We start from the raw sequence: 24870 nt of genomic DNA, 5'->3' as shown, positions 1-24870 counted from the left end.
GGCCTTCACCTACAATCTTTTACAGGCTTAGCTCACCTGCAGGCCCTCACCTAATTATACCTAATAGGTAATTTGCGCGCATTCTGCCTTGCTTGGATTTGGTAGTCGTAGCTGTTTCTCAGCCTCCCTCTCCGGAATCGAACCATGATTTCCCCGTTACCCATGGTCTTCATGGTTTGGGCTGAAAATAACATCAAAAGTTGATAGGGCAGACATCTGAATGGATCGTTACCGTCACGGGGACGTGCGATCGGCCCAAGGTTATCTTGAGTTACCAAAGCGGCAGCAGGCCCTCGCCCATAATGTTTTAGTTGGTCAGATCAGCAGGCCCTTGCTCCAAATGTTTTTGAGGGTCACCAGCAGGACATCAATCATAATTTTTCAAGGTTGTATATAATGCCCTCCTTTATGTGTAACAAAGGGTGTATTGGAGTGCCGCTTCCTTGTAATTTTTGGCAGCCCTTTCCTTTAGTGCATAGGCTTTATGAGTGTAGGAGTCCCATTACCTGAACAAATGTATCACAATGTTAATGAGGCCCTCCTTTATGTGATATACATGTTGTATCGGAGTGCCTCTTCCTTGTATTTTTTGGCAGCACTTGCACTTTATATACAAGTAAATATACAAGAAAGAATGTTTCCTAACATTTTTTCCTCTAAAATCAATGTTATCTTTGGTTTGGTGCGTATTATTGTCAGTCTGTAAAAGTGGCGTACTACTCGGACAACATCGTTCCCAGCAGCAACCTGGGAGCCCAAGATGTATCTAGACATCCTCCCCATTCTGTTCCTGACCCATTTAGGTGGTGTTTCCATCATTTTCTGACCTTTTCCTATGAACCAGGCACTCTCCCCTCTTCAGAGCAGTGGGTGCCTGGTTAAATGCTCGGGTTCTCCCATTGACTTCCATTATACTCAGGTGCTCGGTGCAGCTCATGCTGCCTTTTTATCCCATTTAGAAATGGGATTGGTCAAGTTGATCAGTAACTACTGACCAGCAATTTTATTCCACCCATCTATTTCGCAACACCTTTCTTAATTTCCTCTGCCATGTACAGTTATTTCCTCTGTTTTGCATGTACAGCTATTTTCCATTTTGTCTATTAATTTGAAATAGGGATAATCTTCAACTGAGATTTTAGGCAGAACTTCTAAAACAATAGAATGCAAACACGAATATGTATTAAGGATTTAGTCCTCTATTCCCACAGACATCTTAAGTATACACTCCCAGACATGACTAAGGCCTTTTCAATTCATATAGAGATTAGTGTTGAGCGCGAATATTCGTATTGCGAATTTTTAGCGCGAATATCGGCACTTCGAGAATTCGTGAATATTTAGAATATAGTGCTATACTGTATATTGGTAATGATGAATATATTTTTTTTTTGTTTTAACACAGTACACATCAGGTGATCATCCCTCCCTTCTTCTTGCTTGTGGGCCAATGAGAAGGCTTTGTCACAGCTTAGCAACATCCCTAGCAACCAATAGAAAAATTGCCTACCCCTTAGTATATAAGAACCTCCCCAGCAGCTATTTTCTAAAGTTTATTGCAGTTATGAAAGAGACAGGAGTGTCATTGCTGTGCTCTGTGTTTTATTGTATTACATTAGACAGTTAACATATATATAATTCAGATAGTTGGGGGGAGATAGTCAGTGTAGGTTAGATTGATCTATAGTGTAGCTGGTTCCAGTGCAGGGTGTTAGGCAGTGTAATAGGTTCTGCTGTCCATACATACATGCTACAGTCATAGTGCTGTGATGTCACAAGTTGCACGTATTGCCAATAAATATGCGCATCATTAATCTCAGGAAGCTTATACCAGCTTGAAAAATGTAGCATAAGTGACCCATGCCAGTATTTTGCGCACATTACGTGAATAATACATTGCCGATTTTCGCAATCAAGAATATAATCTCGAATTCGAGAATTCGCAAATATATGACGAATATTCCACAAAATATTCGGGAAATATCGCAAATTCTAATATTGCCCCTGCCGCTCATCACTAATGGAGAAAAACAAAGTCGTATAACACTTGTCCTTAATGTCCTTGTGAAAATCAATTGTTTGCTCTTGAACAGTTGTGTTTACAATTCCCCTTCAAGAGATTTTATGAAAAACTTAGTAATTAACTATCCCAGTCTCTGACATAACACTCTGAGAATACATTGCAAGTTTCACCTCTAGTCATTTAAAAACACACGATTCCAGGATATATCATATAAAAACATTACAATGAATAATAAAATTAGATCCTAGATTTCTATTCACTGAAAATAAACTAAAACTCAGCACATTTCTATTTGGTTACCTATCTGTATAACTACAGACAGCATTTTATGATACAATGGGGATAGGGAACATATTCTCAGAAAAAAGGAATTACAATGGATCTTTGCATTAAAATCTATGCAACTGCATGGTCTCAAGATTGAGTTCAATCTGAACAGTGTTGTATAACTGTTTACTAATGGTGGAATTGCTATGGATTGTTGTGATATATCATATTAAATATGTGTGTATGTTAGATGTTTTTATTCTGTTTTTAGACTGTCACATGGGTTATTTTTTAAATCATGCAGGATATGGATGTGGAGCATATGGGCCGATCCGTGACATCGGGACTCTGCCAGCGGCCTCCATTTGGGGTAGGACATTCTTTGGGGTCCCTCCATACTAATTACATTGCCTGTTTTGGCCTCCCTTTATAGTTCCGTGCCCTTTGTGTGCGTAATTCTATGCACACAGGTCACGGATATCTATCGGAGGGTGTAAGAATGAATAAGGAGGAGTGGCCTGGAGGTCCCTGTATTGATCACATGTTCGTCATGTGATCGGGGTTGATGATGCGCGAGTGCGCGCTCCCCTGATCCTGGATGATTGTGGATGAGATCATTGACATGCGCATTGAGGTTCTGGAGACGCACGGGATAAGTCCTGATGAGGGCGGATGGCAGCTACCGTTTGCCCACGCTAGGGTTAAGGTAGCACATGTGACGTTTTGCTTTTGAATTGTCTTTATGCTAATTACCTTTATATAACAGTCATGGTTGGTAATGATATTAATTGTGGTACACTCTGTATTGGTTCCCTAATGTAGGGGGCGGAGTCACATGCACTTTAAAAGGGTGGATATGGTCACTCTATACTAGGCTTGATAAAGGCTACCATGTAGCCAAAATGTTGCTGTCTGGTTTTATGGCAGACATTCTGTGAAGCTTGTCCAATAAAGAATTTACTGAAGATGCGGCCGTGGCCTCTTTTTGTACAGCATTTTATGATACGTCTCTATAAAGGCATAAAGACTTTGATATGGAAGAAATTATATTAAACACCCTTTTCTCAAGAGAATACTGATACAAACTTTTCTGCACAAATCCTTTATCTCAGAGTTAGGGTTTGAACTCATTTTGCCCTTTTGACAAAACCAGATAAGATGGCTTCTCCTAATGTTCATTTTCAAATATCTGTATAGGCCTGATTTGCTATGGACTCTTTTTATACCCAATAGTTCTGACAAATCTCCCCTTTTTTCTAGTTATTCAAGTCTCTACTACAATCCATCAAAATATATTTTTACTTTGCAAGAGGTTTCCTCCTTTCTATCCATTCTGATAAAGAAAGGTATTGTCTTTTCCCTTCCATCAATTTTTCATCTAAGTCTTCTCTTTGTATAAAAGATTAGATCCTTGAAAGACACCCCTTCACAATAATTCTGTGTCCAATGGTCGTGGCATGCAGGTTAGAGAGAATTTGGCACAAATCACACCATTGTTGTCGCGAGCTCTGTTCACATGCGCAATATACCAGTCTGGCACCTTCCCAAGCTTAAATTGGGATATATGGTAATTCCCTTTTAATGGATATTCTCGGTTCCCAAAAAATCTTCTAAAATGACATCTTCTTCTCTGGCAATACGAATCTTGGAACATCTGTAGCATAACTCCTGCTGAAGGACCCCGTTCGCTGACAGGTACAGTCTTGAACTTAGACATCAAGGATCAATACCAACCACACAATTGCAGTATCTTAAGTAGTCCTCATTCCTACGATTCACTGTCTCAGTTCAAATCGTCATTTTTCTACTAGAGAAAATGAGAGTATAAATACATATTCTTAATAATTGATATTTGCAGTTTCCTGATTGGGTTTTATATAAGGTTTTACAACTCTTCAAAATCTGACCATCTGTAAGTTGAGAGAAATCAAAATGCCAATCATTTATCATATTCTCTTTGATATATTTATCAATTCTCTTCTCCAGCGTCACTTTTTATATATTGTAGGGGCTGGTGTGCCGTTTCGATTAGGATTTTCTCACCCTGAATATAACTTCTAAAGTTTTGAAGTGCCCAGAATGTGGCTAATAAAGCTTTTTCACAGTCATTAAATTTTACTTCTGCAGGTGAAAGGGACTTACTTGCATAAGCAATAACTTTATGCAATTTATCCTGCTTTTGACATAGTACAGCACTAATACTGATGTTTGTAAAACCAGTTTCCAGATAAAAGGGTTAACCCCCCTCTGGATAAGCTAGACATGGGGCTTGGGTGAGTTTTCTTTTAAGCTCAATCATGGCTTGCTCCTGATCCTCCCCTTATGTCCAAGGTACACCTTTCTTCAGCAAAATCAACAATGGTTTACTGATTTCTGCATAATTATCAATAAACTTACGTGAATAATTCATCATATCTAAAAATGACCTCAGTTCAATTACACAGGTAGGCGTTTTAGACTTCATCACAGCCTCCACCTTTTTATTTCGGGGATTTAGGCCTTCAGAAGTAACCTCATGTCCTAGGAAGTTGACCTTGGTATGACACCATTGGGCTTTCTGTAAAGAGATTTTAACACCTGCCTCTCTCAACTGATTAGGCACATGCTTAATCTCTTGGATATGTTTTTCAAATGAGGTACTCTTCATCAAAATATCATCCACATAGGTCAAATTCCCTCTTTCAGTGGCATCAGGCATCGCCTTATGTAAAAACACAGCGAATTCATGACCTGAGTTTTTATAACCAAACGGTAGTCTGGTCCAGGCGAACTGCTCCTTACCAAAGGTAAATGCCAATTTATATTTGCCTTTAGGACTTACCTTGATGGCCCAATACCCCTGAGCGCAATCTAGTGTGGTAAAGATCCTGGCGCCTTGCATTTGTACCAAGCATTGGTCAATGGATGGCACAGGCCAGCCGGACATATACACTCGTTTATTGAGCTGAGATCAGCACATAAACGCCATTGACCATTTGGTTTAAGGATACGTAGAATAGGATTAGTATAGTATTAGTACTGTGCACCGGTCTTATAATACCTCTTTCCTTGAGATTCCTTATTATTTCCGCTAACGAATCATAACAAGCTAATGGAGGATGATATTGCTTGATATAAACAGGAGGTGCATCAGGATCAGTCAGAATTTTGGCAATGTGTATGTCAGTCAGACCACAAATATAGGAATCTTTAGCAAAGATGTCCTTAAATTCTAAGAGAACTTCTTTTAATTGTTGGCGCTCTAGGTCATTGGAGCATCCATCCGCTAAAGGTGCTGCTGGACCATCTCCAGGAACCCTGGAAAAACTTCAGGTTCACTTATCTCATAGGCTTTCTCAAGCCTGTCAGTGAGGTCATGATTTGACTTACCAACCTTTTTGGCAAACTCACAATATTCCTAGTTTTCTTGATCATTAAGGGTATGATCAAAGGTGAGAGTGGATTCCTCCACCTTGCAGGTACCTTCTTCAGGATTAAAAGGATATACTGAACTAATGGTGAACAATCCTTCAGGAGAAGAATAAAATGTTTGTTCAACCATTTGCTCCTCGGTAAGATATGATTCAGGTATTAGGCCAATAATTAAATTTTGAAACCCAAAGGTATAATAATTAGAATCTAAGGCCATACCAATTATAGTGTCTTTAGATAATTGGACTTCGGTTGGCATACCATTATTAACAATTATTTGGGTTTTACAGGGTTGTAAATTCCAAATTTTTGCATTTTGTAGGATAGGCATATGAATGCATCAGAATTCTTTAACTTTTGGCCTTTTGGTTAACAAGAAAATACTAGTACCTGTAGGGATACTAACATCTTCTGGTACTAATATACTGACTGCATATGGCAGTATCTGGGATGATTTGAGGACTTCATGTTCATCCATAAAATTATCAGGATTTCCTTTTAATCTCGTCCACAATGTGGAATTCACCATATCCAATTGTATGGCAAAATGATGTAATATATTGTTGCCGATGTAAATAGGATATCGTGGCTCATTGAGTACCAGAAATAAATGAGTAGCCGAGTACCTGCAATAGAAATGGATAACATGATTATCAGAGTCATCATCCAATTCATGGACCCAGTGATCCTGAGGATTTGGATACCTAAATATCTTAGGATTGGCTAATTGTTTTAGTACTGTAGGTCCCTACTAATATAACTGTTCTCTTGGCGTAAACTCAGTTTAGCATTTTTAGCTCTCCCCAGGTCATTAACCCGTATGGAAAAGAACACATCATCATCCACCTTTTCAATCCCCAATAGGAATTGTTCATGATCATGATCACTGAACCCAGTAGTGTCAGTAGATTCTGGATGTAGATGAATTGTGAGAACATCACCTTCCAAGCAAACGTCTCCAACTATTTCAGGAGATACACATATGGTGTTGTCCTCCTGTCCACCTACAGTGGAGGTTGAGGTTGCTTATAAGAAAGAGACATCGGGACACAACAATGGGATTTAATCTTTTGAGGAAATCGATGCCAATAATTAAGCGATCAGAGGGCATATCCACTATCAATGTGGGATGGCTGATTACCTTATTTCCCACTTTGAAATCCAGGCACGCCTTACCCAAAAACTTGAGGGCGGTACCTGAAACACTTACAAGATTTGCATTAAAACTTTTTAACTTATACCTTTCAGAAGATACATTCTGTAATTGTTGAAAATACTTTTGAGATAATAAGGTTGCTTGGCTACCTGTATCCATTAAAGCCAATAAAATATCGATGTTCTATTTCCTGCAAGGAACACAAATATTTTGAATGACCCGTGAAATTGTTTTCCTGTTCTGAAGGCATTCTTACCTGTGACCCTCCTTTCTTTTCTGTACCAGCAGGATTGCATGTCATTCTCTGCACAGCTGGAGACTTTGCAGGCTGTAAGATAGAATCACAAACATGTCGCGCCTCCCCCTTGCCATGTGGCTTTGGAAGGGTTAAATTATCTTCAGGGATACTGACATTTGTGTTCTTTTGCTCACTTTTGCTTACATTTAAATCATCAGTAGGGATGAGCGAACCCGAACTGTATAGTTTTTGGGGTGTCCCTGACACGGACCCGAACCCGAACATTTTCGTAAAAGTCTGGGTTCGGGTTCGGTGTTCGTCGCTTTCTTGGTGCTTTTTGAAAGACTGCAAAGCAGCCAATCAACAAGCGTCATACTACTTGCCCCAAGAGGCCATCACAGCCATGCCTACTATTGGTATGGCTGTGATTGGCCAGTGCAGCATGTGACCCAGCCTCTATTTAAGCTGGAGTCACGTAGCGCCGCACGTCACTCTGCTATGATCAGTGTAGGGAGAGAGGTTGCAGCTGCTTCTGTTAGGGAGAGATTAGGCAGGGATTTACTCAGCAAAAACACTTAATTCAGTGATCGATCTACAGCTGTGGATCATTGAACTGCTGCTATTTAATTGCTCACTGTTTTTAGGCTGCCCAGAGCGTTTTTATGTCACTTTTTTCTTGGGTGATCGGCAGCCATTTTGTGACTTGTGGTGCGCCAGCACAAGCTACCACCAAGTCCATTTAACCATCAATAGTGTGGTTATTTTTTTGCTATATCCTACATCAGGGGCTTGGCTGTGCTTGCTATTTTATTGAGGGGTAAAATACAATTGGCCAAAATAGCAGTACCCTAAATCTGGTGTTTCAGCTGTGGCTAGCCAATTGTAATACTGTCTGCTGTCTGCCGAAGCACAGTTTTTGTTCTGGGTTGAATACAATTCCCAACTTAGCAATCCCCTAAATATATTTTTTCTGCTGTATCAGGCCAAGTTTAAATTAATTTATTAAAGGGTATATTAGATTGAAGGTGCGGATAGTGTCATCCTCATCCTCCATCATAACTTCACACGCTACCGTGCATTTCCAAATTTAAATAATTCTGTCCGTAAACGTATACCTGTCACCCAGCGCCTAAATAATAGGCCTAAAATTTATATTCAGCTAAATCTATGTTTATTGCTGAGGCTGGTCAATTTATTTAGTGTCCGCCAAAGCACAGTTTTTGTTCTGGGTTGAATACAATTCCCAACTTAGCAATTCCCTAAATCAGTGGTTTCTGCTGTATCAGGCCTACTTTAAATCTATCCATAAAAGGGTATATTAGATTGAAGGTGCAGATAGGGTCATTCTCAATAACTTCACACACACGCTACCGTGCATTTCCAAGTCGAATTCTGTCCGTAAACGTATACCTGTCACCCAGCGCCTAAATAATAGGCCTCAAATTTATATTCAGCTAAATCTGTTGATACTGCCGTGGCCGGTCAATCTATTTAGTGTCTGCCAAAGCACAGTTTTTGTTCTGGGTTGAAATACAATTCCCAACTTAGAGCAGAAACCACAAATTTAGGGAATTACTATCAGGCCAAGGTTAAATCTATCCATAAAAGGGTATATTAGATTGAAGGTGCGGATAGTGTCATCCTCAATAACTTCACACGCTACCGTGCATTTCCAAGTTTAAATAATTCTGTCCCTAAACGTATACCTGTCACCCAGCGCCTAAATAATAGGCCTAAAATTTATATTCAGCTAAATCTATGTTTATTGCTGAGGCTGGTCAATTTATTTAGTGTCCGCCAAAGCACAGTTTTTGTTCTGGGTTGAAATACAATTCCCAACTTAGAGCAGAAACCACAAATTTAGGGAATTACTATCAGGCCAATGTTAAATCTATCCATAAAAGGGTATATTAGATTGAAGGTGCGGATAGTGTCATCCTCAATAATTTCACACGCTACCGTGCATTTCCAAGTTTAAATAATTCTGTCCGTAAACGTATACCTGTCACCCAGCGCCTAAATAATAGGTCTAAAATTTATATTCAGCTAAATCTGTGTTTATTGCTGAGGCTGGTCAATTTATTTAGTGTCCGCCAAAGCACAGTTTTTGTTCTGGGTTGAATACAATTCCCAACTTAGCAATTCCCTAAATCAGGGGTTTCTGCTGTATCAGGCCTACTTTAAATCTATCCATAAAAGGGTATATTAGATTGAAGGTGCAGATAGGGTCATTCTCAATAACTTCACACACACGCTACCGTGCATTTCCAAGTCTAATTCTGTCCCTAAACGTATACCTGTCACCCAGCGCCTAAATAATAGGCCTCAAATTTATATTCAGCTAAATCTGTGTTTATTGCTGAGGCTGGTCAATTCATTTAGTGTCCGCCAAAGCACAGTTTTTGTTCTGGGTTGAAATACAATTCCCAACTTAGCAATTCCCTAAATCAGTGGTTTCTGCTGTATCAGGCCTACTTTAAATCTATCCATAAAAGGGTATATTAGATTGAAGGTGCGGATAGGGTCATTCTCAATTACTTCACACACACGCTACCGTGCATTTCCAAGTCTAATTCTGTCCGTAAACGTATACCTGTCACCCAGCGCCTAAATAATAGGTCTAAAATTTATATTCAGCTAAATCTGTGTTTATTGCTGAGGCTGGTCAATTTATTTAGTGTCCGCCAAAGCACAGTTTTTGTTCTGGGTTGAATACAATTCCCAACTTAGCAATTCCCTAAATCAGGGGTTTCTGCTGTATCAGGCCTACTTTAAATCTATCCATAAAAGGGTATATTAGATTGAAGGTGCAGATAGGGTCATTCTCAATAACTTCACACACACGCTACCGTGCATTTCCAAGTCTAATTCTGTCCCTAAACGTATACCTGTCACCCAGCGCCTAAATAATAGGCCTCAAATTTATATTCAGCTAAATCTGTGTTTATTGCTGAGGCTGGTGAATTCATTTAGTGTCCGCCAAAGCACAGTTTTTGTTCTGGGTTGAAATACAATTCCCAACTTAGCAATTCCCTAAAATAAGTGGTTTCTGCTGTATCAGGCCTACTTTAAATCTATCCATAAAAGGGTATATTAGATTGAAGGTGCGGATAGGGTCATTCTCAATTACTTCACACACACGCTACCGTGCATTTCCAAGTCTAATTCTGTCCGTAAACGTATACCTGTCATCCAGCGCCTAAATACTAGGCCTACAATTTATATTCAGCTAAATCTGTCGTTACTGCTGTGCCTGTATTAGTGTAATACGGTACCTAAATAGATAGCCAGATAGTGTTAGGTGTCTGTAAAAAAAAGGCCTGAATTTGAATTCAATACATTGGGCCAAATAATTTTTTTCTTATTGTGGTGAACAGTAACAATGAGGAAAACATCTAGTAAGGGACGCGGACATGGTCGTGGTGGTGTTAGTGGACCCTCTGGTGCTGGGAGAGGACGTGGCCATTCTGCCACAGCCACTCGTCCTAGTGAACCAACTACCTCAGGTCCCAGTAGCCGCCAGAATTTACAGCGATATTTGGTGGGGCCCAATGCCGTTCCAAGGATGGTAAGGCCTGAGCAGGTACAGGTATTAGTCAATTGGGTGGCCGACAGTGGATCCAGTACGTTCACATTATCTCCCACCCAGTCTTCTGCAGAAAGCGCACAGATGGCGCCTGAAAACCAAGCCCATCAGTCTGTCACATCACCCCCATGCATATCAGGGAAACTGTCTGAGCCTCAAGTTATGTAGCAGTCTCTTATGCTGTTTGAAGACTCTGCTGGCAGGGTTTCCCAAGGGCATCCACCTAGCCCTTCCCCAGCGAAGGAAGACATAGAATGCACTGACGCACAACCACTTATGTTTCCTGATGATGAGGACATGGGAATACCACCTCAGCACGTCTCTGATGATGACGAAACACAGGTGCCAACTGCTGCGTCTTTCTGCAATGTGCAGACTGAACAGGAGGTCAGGGAGGAAGACTGGGTGGAAGACGATGCAGGGGACGATGAGGTCCTAGACCCCACATGGAATGAAGGTCGTGCCACTGACTTTCAGAATTCGGAGGAAGAGGCAGTGGTGAGACCGAGCCAACAGCGTAGCAAAAGAGGGAGCAGTGGGCAAAAGCAGAACACCCGCCGCCAAGAGAGTCCGTCTGCTATTGGCCACTGCCATCTGGGACCCAGCACCCCAAAGGCAGCTTCAAGGAGTTCCCTGGCGTGGCAGCTCTTCAAACAATGTGCTGACGACAAGACCCGAGTGGTTTGCACGCTGTGCCATCAGAGCCTGAAGCGAGGCATTAACGTTCTGAACCTTAGCACAACCTGCATGACCAGGCACCTGCATGCAAAGCATGAACTGCAGTGGAGTAAACACCTTAAAAACAAGGAACTCACTCAGGCTCCCCCTGCTACCTCTTCTGCTGCTGCCGCCTCGGCCTCTTCCTCCGCCTCTGGAGAAACGTTGGCACCTGCCGCACAGCAAACAGAGGATGTACCGCCAACACCACCACCACCTCCTTCACCAAGCATCTCAACCATGTCACACGGCAGCGTTCAGCTCTCCATCTCACAAACATTTGAGAGAAAGCGTAAATTCCCACCTAGCCACCCTCGATCCCTGGCCCTGAATGCCAGCATTCAGTGGCGGATTACAATAGGGACGTTCGGGTCGGCAGCCGCGGGCCCAGCACTGGTGGGGGGCCCAGCGCCGACCCGAATGCCCACATACTGCCGACCGTGCCGACAGCGAGGAGGCTCCTTGGCTGGTGTAGTATATTACACAGAGTGACTGACAGAGAGAGGAGCCCATCCCCCGGCCCCGCCCCCGCCCCCAACAGCAGGCTCCAGCACAGACATTGCCCGGAGCCTGACTCCTCCCACACATGTGACTGATCACATGATCATGACATCACGGAAGGTCCTTTAGCAATAGCCTGCTAGCTGCTGCTTGTGCAGAGCTGTCATCCGGCTGTTCAGGGCTGTGTATCAGGTAGGAGGCTGAGTACAGAGGCTGGTGATTTTCAATATCAATAGGAGTTTCAATAGGAGAGCGATTGTTTCAGCAGTAAAGAAAGACTTTGCATACAAAGACAGTTATGTGCGTGGTTTAGGACACATGAGGGGACATTAATAAAGTAATGCTGTGACACATAGGGCCATGAGAGGGGCCAGCAAAATATGCTATATGTGTGTCATTCACACATATAGCATCTTATGCAGGCCCCCCTCATGGCCCTATGTGTCATAGCACACATCCCCTATAACAGTGCATCATCCATAGGTCCCCCATAACAGTGCCATCCACAGATCCCCCATAACAGTGCCATCCACAGATCCCCCATAACAGTGCCATCCACAGATCCCCTCCATAACAGTGTCATCCACAGATCCCCTCCATAACAGTGCCATCCACAGATCCCCTCCATAACAGTGTCATCCACAGATCCCCTCCATAACAGTGTCATCCACAGATCCCCTCCATAACAGTGTCATCCACAGATCCCCTCCATAACAGTGCCATCCATAGATCCCCTCCATAACAATGCCATCCACAGATCCCCTCCATAACAGTGTCATCCATAGATCCCCTCCATAACAGTGTCATCCACAGATCCCCTCAATAACAGTGCCATCCATAGATCCCCTCCATAAACAGTGCCATCCACAGATCCCCCATAACAGTGCCACCACAGATCCCCCATAACAGTGCCATCCACAGATCCCCCATAACAGTGCCATCCACAGATCCCCCATAACAGTGCCATCCACAGATCCCCCATAACAGTGCCATCCACAGATCCCCCATAACAGTGCCATCCACAGATCCCCCATAACAGTGCCATCTACAGATCCCCCATAACAGTGCCATCCACAGATCCCCTCCATAACAGTGCCATCCATAGATCCCCTCCATAACAGTGCCATCCACAGATCCCCTCCATAACAATGTCATCCATAGATCCCCTCCATAACAGTGTCATCCATAGATCCCCTCTATAACAGTGTCATCCACAGATCCCCCATAACAGCGCCATCCACAGATCCCCCATAACACTGCAAATAGACCTCTACCACAATCCCCTTAAAATATCGCATATCGTTATCGCATCCTGTTTGGGAAAAGCTGGTCTACTGTGATAATATAAACAATGGGGGTTCTACAAAAGAGCTATTGTGGGGCAAAATTCATATTCGTGTTTACACACGTGTTTTAAAATGAATGCTTTCCCCTTTTATAAACAAGTAAATAAGGACACAATGCTGTGGGGCTGGTATGCAACTTTTTCCAGGGCTGGTTTTTATCCCCAGTCCGGCCCTGCGCATAGCTCCCTGTCCCGTCGCCTATCACCGCCATAGGCTTCAGACCTAGTAGGCCTGAGGCCTATGCGGTAGTGAAATCCCGGCGCAGGCGTGCGTGATGACGTCATCACGCGCCTGTGCCGGGACACAGCACATTGACGTGTGCCTGCCTCATCCCGCCTTCGTCTGCGACCAAGTGCCTGGCCCTGGATGGTAAGTATTTAGCTTTTCATTTTTTTTTTTCAATTTTTTATTTTTTTATTTCATGTGCCTACTTTGGGGGACATGTGGGGGACGAGACACAGAGGAGGACATATTAGGGAAGGGACCTCGAGTACATGAGAGGGGGAATGTGGGGCTGTGTGGGGCTAAATTTTTATGGGAGGGACTACTATGTGGGGGCAAATTATTACGGGAGCCGGACTACTATGTGGGGGCAAATTACTATATGGGGCTGTGTGGGGCCAAATTATTATGGGAGGGACTACTATGTGGGGGAAACTATTGTGTGGGGACAGTGTGGGGGAAATTGATATGTGGGGGGCAGTGTGGGGTAATTTCTATGTGGGGGGCAGTGTGGGGAAATTGCTATGTGGGGACAAATTACTATGTGGGGGAAACTATTGTGTGGGGGCAGTGTGGGGTAATTTCTATGTGGGGGCAGTATAGTGGAAATTACTATGTGGGGCAAATTACTATGTAGGGGCAAATTACTATGTGGGGGCAGTGTGGGGGGAAACTATTGTGTGGGGGTAATTTCTATGTGGGGCAGTGTGGTGGAAATTACTATGTGGGGGCAGTGTGGGTGCAAATTACTATGTGGGGGCAAATTACTATGTGGGGGAAATTACTATGTAGGGGCAGTGTGGGTGCAAATTACTATGTGGGGGAAAATTACTATGTGGGGGCAGTGTGGGTGCAAATTACTATGTGGGGGCAAATTACTATGTGGGGGAAATTACTATGTAGGGGCAGTGTGGGGCAAATTACTGTGTGGGGGCAAAGTACTATATGGGGGCAGTTTGGGAGAAATTACTGTGTGGGGGCAAATTACAATGGGGGTAATACTATGTGGGGGCAGTGTGGTGGAAATTACTATATGGGGGTGTTGCTATTGGGGAGGCACTGTAGGGGCAATTTTATTATTTTTGGGGACACTATACAGGGATTATTGCCTGGAGCACAATAGAGGGTGTTATTATTACTGGGGCACTCTAGGGGACATTATAATTGCTGTGGACACTATAGGGACATTTGGGGTAATTTATCAAACTGGTGTAAAGTAGAACTGGCTTAGTTTGCCATAGCAACCATTCAGATTCCACCTTTCATATTTGACAGCTCTTTTGGAAATCCAGTTCTACTTTACACCAGTTTGATAAATGACTCCAATTATGTCTATTAGGGTCACTATTTTTTCAGCAGTATAGTACCTTGGACATTGGGGAGCAAAACGGGCACAGTATTGGGAGTGGCAGCAGGATGACACTGTGGGGACACCAGGATGAGGAGGAATTGAGAAATCTAACGTGTCTGTGCTACAAACTGTAGAGACGAGATGCGGCTGAAAGAATTTGCCATGGTGGTCTGGGTCAAATGGAGGAGAAGAGGAAAGAGAAGGTCTACATGACAGGAGATGTAACTGGATGTAAGAGGTATGTGGTGCTGTATTCTCCTCCATGTCTTTTTTATTATAATTATATGTATTTTAAATTTGGCGACCAAATTTTTCAGTTTCGGACCCAATTTGGGGTATTTTTTTTTTGTCTGAAGATGTCATATGGCCTAAGAAGAGACTGTGGCACTCGTGAAGCACCGCAGCCTCTTCATACAAAAAAAAAAACTAAACTAAAATGGGGGGGGGGGGGGCCAAGTTGGTTAGACAGCTCCGGGCCTATCATGCACTTAATCCGCCCCTGCCAGCATTTCTAAACTACTGGCCTATGAAATGCTGTCATTCAGGCTGGTGGACACAGACAGCTTCAAACAGCTCATGTCGCTTGCTGTCCCACAGTATATTGTTCCCAGCCGCCACTACTTCTCCAAGAGAGCCGTGCCTTCCCTGCACAACCAAGTAGCCGATAAAATCAAGTGTGCACTGCGCAACGCCATCTGTGGCAAGGTCCACCTAACCACAGATACGTGGACCAGTAAGCACGGCCAGGGACGCTATATCTCCCTAACTGCACACTGGGTAAATGTAGTGGAGGCTGGGCCCCAGGCGAAGAGCTGTTTGGCGCACGTCCTTCCGCCGCCAAGGATCGCAGGGCAACATTCTTTGCCTCCTGTTGCCTCCTCCTCCTACTCTGCTTCCTCCTCCTCTTCTTCCACCTGCTCATCCAGTCAGCCACACACCTTCACCACCAACTTCAGCACAGCCCAGGGTAAACGTCAGCAGGCCATTCTGAAACTCATATGTTTGGGGGACAGGCCCCACACCGCACAGGAGTTGTGGCGGGGTATAGAACAACAGACCGACGAGTGGTTGCTGCCGGTGAGCCTCAAGCCTGGCCTGGTGGTGTGCGATAATGGGCGAAATCTCGTTGCAGCTCTGGGACTAGCCGGTTTGACGCACATCCCTTGCCTGGCGCATGTGCTGAATTTGGTGGTGCAGACGTTCATTCACAACTACCCGACATGTCAGAGCTGCTGAATAAAGTGCAGGCCGTCTGTGCGCGCTTCCGGCGTTCACATCCTGCCGCTGCTCGCCTGTCTGCGCTACAGCGTAACTTCAGCCTTCCCGCTCACCGCCTCATATGCGACGTGCCCACCAGGTGGAACTCCACCTTGCACATGCTGGACAGACTGTGCGAGCAGTAGCAGGCCATAGTGGAGTTTCAGCTGCAGCACGCACGGGTCAGTCGCACTGCGGAACAGCACCACTTCATCACCAATGACTGGGCCTCCATGCGAGACCTGTGTGCCCTGTTGCGCTGTTTCGAGTACTCCACCAACATGGCCAGTGGCGATGACGCCGTTATCAGCGTTACAATACCACTTCTATGTCTCCTTGAGAAAACACTTAGGGCGATGATGGAAGAGGAGGTGGCCCAGGAGAAGGAGGAGGAGGAAGAGGGGTCATTTTTAGCACTTTCAGGCCAGTCTCTTTGAAGTGACTCAGAGGGAGGTTTTTTGCAACAGCAGAGGCCAGGTACAAATGTGGCCAGCCAGGGCCTACTACTGGAGGACGAGGAGGACGAGGATGAGGAGGAGGTGGAGGAGGATGAGGATGAAGCATGTTCACAGCGGGGTGGCACCCAACGCAGCTCTGGCCCATCACTGGTGCGTGGCTGGGGGGAAACGCAGGACGATGACGATACGCCTCCCACGGAGGACAGCTTGTCCTTACCTCTGGGCAGCCTGGCACACATGAGCGACTACATGCTGCAGTGCCTGCGCAACGACAGCAGAGTTGCCCACATTTTAACGTGTGCGGACTACTGGGTTACCACCCTGCTGGATCCCCGGTACAAAGACAATGTGCCCACCTTACTTCCTGCACTGGAGCGTGATAGGAAGATGCGCGAGTACAAGCACACGTTGGTAGATGCGCTACTGAGAGCATACCCAAATGTCGCAGGGGAACAAGTGGAAGCCCAAGGCGAAGGCAGAGGAGGAGCAAGAGGTCGCCAACGCAGCTGTGTCACGGCCAGCTCCTCTGAGGACAGGGTTAGCATGGCAGAGATGTGGAAAAGTTTTGTCAACACGCCACAGCTAACTGCACCACCACCTGATACGGACCGTGTTAGCAGGAGGCAACATTTCACTAACATGGTGAAACAGTACGTGTGCACACCCCTCCACGTACTGACTGATGGTTCGGCCCCATTCAACTTCTGGGTCTCCAAATTGTCCACGTGGCCAGAGCTAGCCTTTTATGCCTTGGAGGTGCTGGCCTGCCTGGCGGCCAGCGTTTTGTCTGAACGTATATTCAGCACGGCAGGGGGCGTCATTACAGACAAACGCAGCCGCCTGTCTACAGCCAATGTGGACAAGCTGACGTTCATAAAAATGAACCAGGCATGGATCCCACAGGACCTGTCCATCCCTTGTGCAGATTAGACATTAACTACCTCCCCTTAACCATATATTATTGTACTCCAGGGCACTTCCTCATTCAATCCTATTTTTATTTTCATTTTACCATTATATTGCGGGGCAACCCAAAGTTGAATGAACCTCTCCTCTGTCTGGGTGCCGGGGCCTAAAAATATCTGACAGTGGCCTGTTCCAGTGTTGGGTGACGTGAAGCATGATTCTCTGCTATGACATGAAGCCTGAATCTCTGCTATGGGACCTCTCTCCTCTGTCTGGGTGCCGGGGCCAAAATATCTGACAATGGACTTTTCCAGTTTTGGGTGACGTGAAGCATGATTCTCTGCTATGACATGAAGCCTGAATCTCTGCTATGGGACCTCTCTCCTCTTTCTGGGTGCCGGGCCTAAATATCTGACAATGGACTGTTCCAGTTTTGGCTGACGTGAAGCCTGATTCTCTGCTATGACATGAAGACTGATTCTCTGCTGACATGAAGCCTGATTCTCTGTTATGGGACCTCTCTCCTCTGTCTGGGTGCCGGGGCCTAAATATATGACAATGGACTGTTCCAGTTTTGGCTGACGTGAAGCCTGATTCTCTGCTATGACATGAAGACTGATTCTCTGCTAACATGAAGCCTGAATCTCTGCTATGGGACCTCTCTCCAATTGATATTGGTTCATTTTTATTTTATTTTTATTTTTATTCATTTCCCTATCCACATTTGTTTGCAGGGGATTTAACTACATTTTGCTGCGTTTTGCAGCCCTCTAGCCCTTTCCTGGGCTGTTTTACAGCCTTTTTAGTGCCGAAAAGTTCGGGACCCCATTGACTTCAATGGGGTTCGGGTTCGGGACGAAGTTCGGGTCGGGTTCGGATCCCGAACCCGAACATTTCCGGGAAGTTCGGCCGAACTTCTCGAAACCGAACATCCAGGTGTTCGCTCAACTCTAGTCCCGATCCCAAACTTTTTTTTCAAGTTCGGCTGAACTCGTCGAACCCGAACATCCAGGTGTCCGCTCAACTCTAATTGCAACCTACTTTTAGATTTGCTGTTTGCTGTGCTTCTTCCTTTTTGATATCACAAAACAGTGGGATGTCCAGTGCTATATTACAAAATTGAAAATGCTGATCTATCTGCATTTCACAAAGCTGTAATGATTTTCTATAACAATGATGGTAATTTTCCGTAATATAAATACCTAAAATACCTGCTCAATTGAAAAACTTAGGCTACTTTCACACTTGCGGCAGGACGGATCCGACAGGCTGTTCACCATGTCGGATCCGTCCTGCGGCTATTTCGCCGTGCCGCCGGACCGCCGCTCCGTCCCCATTGACTATAATGAGGACGGGGCAGAGCTCCGGCGCAGCACGGCGGTGCATGGCGAAATGCCGCCGGACTAAAATTCTCATAAAGGAAACAGGTTCTTGGCAATAACCAAAGACAATTACCTCTTCCAACTGGTTCAAGACCAGATTAGAGGGACGGCCATACTGGACTTAGTATTAACCAAAAGACCTGACAGAACAACAGACGTGCAGGTTGGGAGACACCTGGGAAATAGTGACCATAAAGTAATAACCTTCCAATTATCATTCAAAATAGCGTTTCTACAGGGAGGAACAAAAATACCAAACTTCAAAAAAGCTAAATTTAGCCAACTAAGAGAGACCATAGGCCTAATTAAATGGGATAAAGTCCTCACAAATAAAAATACAGCCACAAAATGGGATATCTTTAAAAGCATCCTAAAAGCTCATTGTGAGAGGTACATACCGTATGGGAATAAAAGGTTAAGGAACAAAAAGAAACCAATGTGGATAAACAGAACTGTAAAGAAAGCAATAAATGACAAAAAGAAAGCATATGAAACACTAAAACAGGAGGGTAGCACGGAAGCACTGAAAAACTATAAGGAAAAAAATAGAACATGTAAAAAACAAATAAAAGCGGCCAAACTAGAGACCGAGAGATTAATTGCCAAAGAGAGTAAAACTAACCCTAAAATGTTCTTCAATTATATAAATGTTAAAAAGTATAAATCTGAAGGTGTTGGCCCTTTAAAAAGTAATGAGGGGGGAGTCGCAGAGAGCGACGAGGAGAAAGCAAAGCTGTTAAATATTTTTTTCGCCAATGTATTCACTGAGGAAAATAAACTGTCAGATGACATGCAGAATGTAAAAATAAATTCCCCATTAAAAGTGTCCGTCTGACCCAGGAAGAAGTACAACAGCGACTTAAAAAGATTAAAATAGACAAATCGCCAGGACCGGATGGCATACACTCCCGTATCCTAAGGGAATTAAGTAATGTCATAGCCAGACCCTTATTTCTGATATTTGCAGATTCTATACTGACAGGGAATGTCCCACAGGATTGGCGCATGGCAAATGTGGTGCCAATATTCAAAAAGGGTCCAAAAACAGAGCCTGGAAACTATAGGCCGGTAAGTTTAACATCTGTTGTGGGTAAACTGTTTGAAGGTTTTCTGAGAGATGCTATGTTAGAGCATCTTAACGGAAATAAGCAAATAACGCCATATCAGCATGGCTTCGTGAGGGATCGGTCATGTCAAACAAATTTAATCAGTTTCTATGAGGAGGTAAGTTCTAGACTTAACAGCGGCGAATCAATGGATGTCGTGTATCTGGACTTCTCCAAAGCATTTGACACTGTACCACATAAAAGGTTAGTATATAAAATGAGAATGCTCGGACTGGGAGAAAACGTCTGTAAGTGGGTAAGTAACTGGCTCAATGATAGAAAACAGAGGGTGGTTATTAACGGTACATACTCAGATTGGGTCACTGTCACTAGTGGGGTACCTCAGGGGTCAGTATTGGGCCCTATTCTCTTCAATATATTTATTAATGATCTTGTAGAAGGCTTGCATAGTAAAGTATCAATTTTCGCAGATGACACTAAACTGTGTGAAGTAATTAACACTGAAGAGGACAGTATACTACTACAGAGGGATCTGGATAGATTGCAGGCTTGGGCAGATAAGTGGCAGATGAGGTTTAACACTGACAAATGTAAAGTTATGCACATGGGAAGGAATAATGCAAGTCACCCGTACATACTAAATGGTAAAACACTCGGTAACACTGACATGAAAAAGGATCTAGGAATTTTAATAAACAGCAAACTAAGCTGCAAAAAACAGTGTCAGGCAGCTGCTGCCAAGGCCAATAAGATAATGGTTTGCATCAAAAGGGGCATAGATGCCCATGATGAGAACATATTCCTACTACTTTTACAAATCATTAGTCAGACCACACATGGAGTACTGTGTACAGTTCTGGGCTCCAGTGAACAAGGCAGACATAGCAGAGCTGGAGAGGGTCCAGAGGAGGGCAACTAAAGTAATAACTGGAATGTGGCAACTACAGTACCCTGAAAGATTATCAAAATTAGGGTTATTCCCGTTAGAAAAAAGACGACTGAGGGGAGATCTAATTACTATGTATAAATATATCAGGGGTCAGTATAGAGAACTATCCCATCATCTATTTATCCCCAGGACTGTGACTGTGACGAGGGGACTTCCTCTGCATTTGGAGGAAAGAAGGTTTGTACACAAACATAGAAAAGGATTCTTTACGGTAAGAGCAGTGAGACTATGGAACGCTCTGCCTGAGGAGGTGGTGATGGTGAGTACAATAAAGGAATTCAAGAGGGGCCTGGATGTATTTCTGGAGTGTAATAATATTACAGGATATAGCTACTAGAGAGGGGTCGTTGATCCAGGGAGATATTCTGATTGCCTAAATGGAGTCGGGAAGGCATTTTTTATTCCCCTAAAGTGAGGAAAATTGGCTTCTACCAAACAGGTTTTTTTTGCCTTCCTCTGGATCAACTTGCAGGATGACAGGCCGAACTGGATGGACAAATGTCTTTTTTCGGCCTTATGTACTATGTTACTATGTTACTATGATACAATGTAAAGTAGTCAGTTGACAGCTTGTATAACAGTGTAAATTTGATGTACCCTCAAAATAACTCAACACACAGCCATTAATGTCTAAACCGCTGGCAACAAAAGTGAGTACACCCCTAAATGAAAATGGCAAAATTGTGCCCAAAGTGTCAATATTTTGTGTGTCCACCATTGTTTTTCAGCACTCCCTTAACTCTCTTGGGCATTGAGTTCACTAGAGCTTAACAGGTTGCCACTGGAATCCTCTTTCACTCCTTCATGAGGACATCATGGAGCTGTTGGATATTAGAGACCTTGCACTCCTCCACCTTCTGTTTGAGGATGCCCTGCAGATGCTCAATAAGGTTTATGTCTGGGGAAATGCTTGGCCCATCCAGCACCTTTACACTTAGTTTCTTTAAAGAAAAACCAAAAAAGGGGGTCAGTCACCACTTCAGGGAGTGTAGGTTACACAGCAGGCCCACTCCACGACATCACCGGCGCCAAATGGCTACCAAGGACTGCAGTGAGAGTCCACAAACTATCCCACTCCTGGTGCCATGGCTTCAGTGAGTGAAGGGGAGCAGGCCTGACTATGTACCAACACTAATTAACCCCTTAAGGACCTAGGACGTACCGGTACGCCCTATTTCCCGAGTCCTTAAGGACCTAGGACGTACCGGTACGCCCTATTTCCCGAGTCCTTAAGGACCGAGGACGTACCGGTACGTCCTGACTTAAAATCGGAACTCCGGCGCCGCAGGGGTTAATCGGAACGGGATTTCGGCTGAAATCATTCAGCCGGCATCCCGTAACAATGCAGGGGGGGGGTCATTTGACCCCCCCGTATCGACGATCGCAGAAAAACCGCAGGTCAATTCAGACCTGCGGTTTTCTGCGTTTCCGGTCCATTCGGGTGTCCTGTGACCCGATGAACCGGAAAAAGACTGCGATCGGTGGCGTAATTATACACCACCTATCGCAGTCCGAGGATTTGGAGAGGCGGTGCTGGCCCTGGTGCTGAATGCCGCTGTCCAGGGTGCTGATTGGTGCAGGGGAGAGAGGCGCGAGATTCAAACTTCCTGCGCTCCTCTCTCCCCTCCTCTTCCTGTCCAGCACCCTGACCGTGCAGCACCGTCCAGAACGAGCTCCTGTGTCCCCCCTAATCGGCATCCATCACCCTCCTGCACCCATCGCCACCCAGGTAGGTTAGGGTCAGTGAGGGAGAGGCACCGTTAGGCAGGGAAAGAAGGGAAAAGTAAGTTAGAAAAAAAAAAAAAAAAGTACTTTTATTCCAAACTTCCAAACTTCCATCTAACCCTAACCCAGACCCCTCCTGCCACTTGCCCCCCCACCCACCCCCCACCAGCCACTTCCCCCCCCCCCCACCTGCCTCCCCCCCCCCACCCACCCCCCACCAGCACCCCCCACCCCCCACTCACCACCACTTTTTTTTTTCTGCGTGCGCTGACTGGCCGGCACTTTTTAGCGTCCGTCCACTGTTAGCGCATCGCCCGCCCCACCACCCCACCGACCGCTGATCAGCGTTGTACCGCTGATCAGCAAGTTTTAACTTTTTTTTTTTCTAACACTTGCCCATTTTTTTGCCTGGACTTTTTAGTACGCGAACACCCGTTGCCCCCACACACACGCACATATAATAAAGTTTGCCACACATGCACACCTACACGCACACACACCCATGGCCCACCGGATGTTCTCGGCCGAGGAGGCATACGCCCAGATTGCCTCCGACTCTGAGAGCCCCAGTGAGGATGAGGATGACCCCACATTCCTTTGTCATCCGCATCCTCCTCATCATCATCTGATGACGATGAGCCACCAAGGCGGCGGAGACGCCGCCAGGCGGAGCCAGGGGCCCCACATGCTAGGGATCCTGTGGCCCACCCTAGTACGAGCCGCCCTGGGGTTCGTACTGGTTTCCCGGCCCACCAAATAAGTCCACCGGAGCCCCCTGCCGATGAACTTAGCTGGTGTCCCCCAGTGGACTTTGAGCCTGAGATTCCGGATTTTGCTGGCAATCCTGGAATCCAGATTCCCACAGTGGGGTTTACTGAAATAGACTATTTTAGTTTTTTTTTCAGTAACTCACTGGTGAATTTGATGGTGGAGCAGACGAATCTGTACGCCCAACAGTTCGTCGCTCAAAACCCAGGCTCAGTTTTGGCTAGACCCGGTGGCTGGACGCCGGTCAGTGCAGCCGAAATGAGGACATTTTGGGGCCTCGTGCTGCATATGGGTCTAGTCCAAAAACCCAGTGTCAGGCAATACTGGAGTGGGGACGTCCTATACCAGACCCCACTGTACAGTATGGTCATGATACGTCACCGGTTTGAGGCCATCCGGAAATGTCTGCATTATTCCGATAATGCAGCATGTCCCCCCCGAAGTGATCCTGCCTATGACCGGCTGTATAAGATACGGCCGGTCATCGATCACTTTGGGGCCACATTTCAGCAGGCCTACGTACCTGGAAGGGAGGTCGCGGTTGATGAGTCTCTCGTTGCGTTCAAGGGGAGACTCAGTTTCCGCCAATACATTCCCACAAAGCGGGCGAGGTATGGCGTGAAGCTATACAAAATTTGTGAGAGTGCCTCAGGGTACACTTACAAATTTCGTGTGTACGAGGGGCGAGATTCCCGTATTGAACCCCCAGAATGTCCCCCCACTCTGGGTGTTAGCGGGAAACTCGTGTGGGACCTTATGTACCCACTGCTGGATAATGGTTACCACTTGTACGTGGATAACTTTTATACCAGCATTCCCTTGTTCAGGTCCCTTGCCGCCAGATCCACGTTCGCTTGTGGGACCGTGCGGAAAAATCAACGCGGCCTCCCTGCCTACCCCCTCCAGGTACCTATCCCCAGGGGTGAGACCCGTGCCCTTACCAGTGGAAACCTCTTGCTGGTCAGGTATAAGGACAAGAGGGATGTCCTTATGCTGTCCACAATCCACGGTAACGGCACCACCCCTGTCCCTGTGCGAGGTACCGCGGCAACGGTCCTCAAGCCCGATTGTATCGTCGACTACAATCGGTATATGGGAGGAGTTGATCTCTCTGATCAAGTCCTCACGCCATATAACGCCATGCGCAAAACCCGGGCATGGTACAAAAAAAGTTGCGGTCTACTTGGTACAGGTTGCCATGTACAACTCTTTTGTACTATCCCGAAGCGCTGGCAGCACAGGGACATTCCTCCAGTTCTATGAGGCAGTCCTCAAAGACCTGATCTTTTCGGACCGGGAAAGAGCAGGCCGGAGTACCTCGGGAATTGGAGGCGCCCGGATCGTCCCTGGCCAACACTTTCCAGGTGTGGTCCCCCATACTGGAAAGAAGGGACGAACCCAAAAAAAGTGCAGAGTGTGTCACAAGAGGGGGATACGGAAGGACACCACTACTCAATGTGACACTTGCCCCGATCATCCGGGCCTCTGCATTATCAATTGCTTCAGGGAGTATCACACTTCTATGGAGTACTAAATTTTT

The sequence above is a fragment of the Bufo bufo genome, chromosome 1 (assembly GCF_905171765.1).
Source record: "Bufo bufo chromosome 1, aBufBuf1.1, whole genome shotgun sequence".
NCBI lineage: Eukaryota > Metazoa > Chordata > Amphibia > Anura > Bufonidae > Bufo > Bufo bufo.
The sequence above is the reverse complement of the archived record's forward strand: the minus strand, read 5'-3'. Positions refer to the sequence as shown.